Source organism: Silene latifolia, chromosome 11 (genome assembly GCF_048544455.1).
Source record: "Silene latifolia isolate original U9 population chromosome 11, ASM4854445v1, whole genome shotgun sequence".
Classification (NCBI taxonomy): domain Eukaryota; kingdom Viridiplantae; phylum Streptophyta; class Magnoliopsida; order Caryophyllales; family Caryophyllaceae; genus Silene; species Silene latifolia.
The window spans coordinates 85,410,778-85,415,111 of NC_133536.1; the positions used below are offsets into that span (position 1 = coordinate 85,410,778).

The 4,334-nt window shown below is 37.7% G+C and overlaps 1 non-coding gene across 1 annotated transcript; it reads left to right on the forward strand.

The window, feature by feature from the left end:
* Nucleotides 1-232: 232 nt before the first annotated feature.
* On the forward strand, nucleotides 233-339 carry LOC141615683 (small nucleolar RNA R71). Its single transcript, XR_012530089.1, has one exon. It is a non-coding gene; the product is annotated as a small nucleolar RNA R71 (small nucleolar RNA).
* Nucleotides 340-4,334: the final 3,995 nt, after the last annotated feature.

A 4,334-nucleotide genomic window follows, 5' to 3' on the forward strand; every position in this document is an offset into this window, starting at 1 on the left:
TGAGCACTAAGTTGAGCACCCAATTGAGTAATAGAGTCCACTTCATGCTTTCCTCCTCTAGTAGCCTTCCGAGGTCTACTATATTGTGAGTTATGGACCGCCATTTCCTCAATCTTCTTCCATGTTTGATTATCGTCAACTTCGGTGAACATACCATTTGATCCCATGTTGATAATGTTTCGGGAGTCTTCATAAAGACCATTCCAAAATTGTTGTACCAAGAACCACTCTAAGTCCATGATGAGGATATGAGCGACAAGTTCCTTTGAATCGCTCCCAAACTTCATACAAAGATTCTTCGTCCCTTTGTTTAAACCCCGTGATTTGGGCTCTTAGCATGTTAGTCTTTTCCGGAGGGTAGAACTTTTTGTAGAAAGCAAGATCCAATTTCTTCCAAGAGTCAATACCAAGAGTAGCCTTATCAAGGCTCTTTAGCCATTGTTTCGCGGTACCAATCAAAGAAAAAAGAAATAAGACCTATCGAATTTGGTCTTGAGTCACTCCGGTTTGAGAAATCGCATCACAATAGTCACAAAAAGTCTCCATATGAGAATGAGGGTCTTCACTAGGAATCCCCCCAAATTGGCTTCTTTCCACTAATTGGATAAATGCGGATTTTGCAATGAAATTACCGGTCAAGTGTTGTGGTGTGGGAGTACCATTGGGTAGGTTCTCCTCGGTTGGTACGGAATGTGATGAAAATTTAGGCATTGTGGGTTGATTTTGTGGTGGGTTTTGTGTTGGGTTCTCCTCTCTTTCTCTTGCAAAAGGGTTGCTGAACTCAATATTGTTTGGTTGAATATCCACAATCTCACCAATACCTCTCAAAGTATTTCTAGCAAGTCTTCTATTGGTTGTCAAAGTTCTTTCAATTTCGTGATCAATGGGTAACAAGTTACCTTGTGATATTCTAGACATGCAAAATATCAAACAACTTGAAAACAATTAGAACAAACCTTGAGGAGTTTTACTTCCCCAAGGCAAAGAAAGACACAACTAATAACAATCAAAGAAAATAAAATCAAGTTAACACCGTCCCCGGCGACGGCGCCTTTTTTGGTCGGACTATCGTTTTCGGTTACTTGTTGTTAGGAGCACCTAGACCAAAACAATATTTATAACTTCACAAACTACTCTACTATTAGTAAAGAGGTAAGTAAAGGTCGGATCCCAAGGGACGGGTATTGATGTAGGATTTTCGATTGCAAGTAGTGGTGTCTAAGGGTGTCACAATTTGGGTTGAGATAAGAGGATCACTAAACTAAATAACAATGTAGATAAACAAGCAAGATGATTAAAATGAGATTTAAACAATTGATTAAAAGCACTAGGGTGTCATGGGTTCATAGGGGATTTATGGGATTTGATCATACAAACATATTCTCAAATTATAAGCAAGCAATTATTGTTGTGATAGGATCGAGTTGGTTTATATCTTACAATCCTAGGAAGGTTTGGGTCCCGGAGCCGAATCGATTAGATTGTACAACACCTACAAGTCGACTTAATCCTCCCTACTCAACTATATGCATGGTCTAATGAGACTCGAGTTGGTTTATGTCTTACAAGTCTCATTGAAAAGGTAAGTGATGGGTAAAAAATGCAAGGATTCATAGGCTCGCATTTCATCAAACATAACATGTGCATAAGTTGAGATCGCAACAAGCAAGCAAATAAATTATGTGAACATATTAGATTAAGCATGAATCATCCCCCATGTTGGTTTCCCCTAATTCCCCATTAACCCTAGCTAAGAGACTACTCACTCATTATCAAGTTTAACATGCTAAGAAGGTTGTCAATCATATTAACAAAGCAAAACATGATGAATGAATGGAAATGATTAACAATAATTAAAACAAGGGTTAAGAGAATTATACCTAATGATGATTCCAAAATAATAAGCAAAGAATAATAGAAGTACTTGATGATTGATACAAGGTTGTCAATCTCCCAATAATACCCAAATAATCTTCAATTACCCAAAATAAATGATGAACAATAGAGAAATTAAGGAAATGAGATTTGTATTAATGATTAATTAAAAGTTGATTACAAGATTAAAATGAGATTAAGATTTCATAAGAAGAACATGATAATCTAATTAGAACAATGGGGTATTTATACTAAGGATTAGGTACATAAATTGGGGTTACTATGGGCTTAAATGACGATTAAGACCCTTAAGAAAAGTTGAGGAAGTGCTCCTCTCGAAGGAGATGCTCATCTCCGCTTCGCTAGTCTTCAAGGAATATGCGCATCCCGAGTGGACTGAGGAGGAGACGGCTTGCACTGGGAAGGAATCCGAGCGGTCTGAGGCATGAGACGCTCGGATTGTAGAGGGCTAGGACGAGCGGACTGGCTACGGGACGCTCGGATTGTAGCCTGCCAGGACGCTCGTCCCGTGGCCAAGCCGCCCGGATAGTAGCTCAACAAGGCTTCTTCTTCTTTTCTTCTTTTCTTCTTCCAACAATCCACAAGGATCTTGTTGGGGATGCAAGGATCTTCTCATCATTGCCCATCTACTACATTATTTACATAGGCCTTCTAGTCTTGTCTTTACTTTGATGCTTGGTCATTAGATTCGATCAATTTAGCTCCATTTTCCCATGAAAATGCAAGGTTTGCACTCCTCTCCTATCAAGGAAACAAAACCTCAAAGAATATGCAAAACGAAAGACTAAAGATAGTAAATGACCCAATCATGCACTAAAAAGCATAGAAACGAGGCTAATTCGGGGACTAAATATGCTCAAATATTGGTCACATCACTAACATTCTGTACTTTCTCTTTCCTTAATTTATGAATTGTTACATTAACTCCCCTTAAAAGAGAACTTTGTCCCGAAGTTCAACTATCAAACCTCATAGTGTGCTCTCATATTATCATTACTAAATTCCACAAATGATTATGTTCTAGGTTCAACACTCTCTCTCACTCATTGAAAATCTGTAATCAAATCTCATATAGTTAAAATTTCATTGATATGACCCCCCCCCCCCCCCATCTACAAGCCTCCCAAAAGTCAAGCATCAGGTCAAACCCACGGCTTCAATCTAAGTCCTATAAACAACTCCCAATACATGTTGATTATATGTAAGTATATCTATCACGGGTATAATTTGATTATTACTAGATATCTATATCACGTCAATCCTCATACATTAACATGTATGCACATCAAAACATCAATACGCGGACTTTAGGAAACAATTAATTAATGCAAAATTCTTATAATGTGACTCAACCATGTTCAACCTTCCCATTTCCGGACATCGTCACGCATATACCGCGTCAAATCTACCACATGATCACACATGTGTTTCCATATCCGTTCCCATTTATGATCAACACTTCCGCTCATACGAAAGGCCACAATCACTATCATGCAATGACCAATATGCGCCACAAAATTTGCTTGTTTCATCTTACTTTTACACAACAAAACAAAACCATGTCAACTAACACGCATCAAACAAAATTAAGTTATCGAATTCGACCCGATTTCGTCTAATGAGACCGTCTCATCCTATACAAACCATATACTACTATAACAAATATATCCTACACTATTGTACGCTATAAATCCCCTTATTATCACCCATAAATTACCCATATTACAAACACTAATTACTAATTAATTACCCAAAAAAAATCCCCAAAAGTTGGGGTTTAAGCTAAATAGAGAAGGTTAGATCTTAACTTACCAAGGTGGAATAAAGTAAGGAAGATGGTGAACAATCTAATAAATCAAGCTTGAATTCCATTAGGAGGTATTTAAGAAGGTTTTAAAGAGAAGGGAGATGATTTAGAGTGAGAAGGAAGAAGGGTGAAATGATTTGGATAAGATAAGGTGAGATCTCGAAATTTGTGTTTATCGGGTGCTATTCAACGGCACTCGGTCACCCTTGATCGTGAAATATCAATTGCTTGTTGAACCCCATGAATTGGGTGAATGTAGGATACTCCAAATTCGGGGGTCAAAAAATTTTATAAAACGTTCTTGGTGGAAAAAAAATGAGAATGAAAGATCCCACTTAATTGAATTGGGTCAATGAATCTCAGAAATATTGAGAATTTTTAATCTCTCAATTCGAAAATCCAAAATTTGAATTGATGTCCATTAATTTATTTATCCTAAAGATTTCATTTCAATTGGAATTTGGTTATTCACCATGTACGAGGATCCCCGCTAAGCATCCATGGCTGAATGGTTAAAGCGGCCAACTCATAATTGGCGAATTCGTAGGATCAATTCCTACTGGATACACGCCCATGGGACCCTCCAATAAGTCTGGCTCTGTATCAATGGAATCTCATCATCCTTACATAA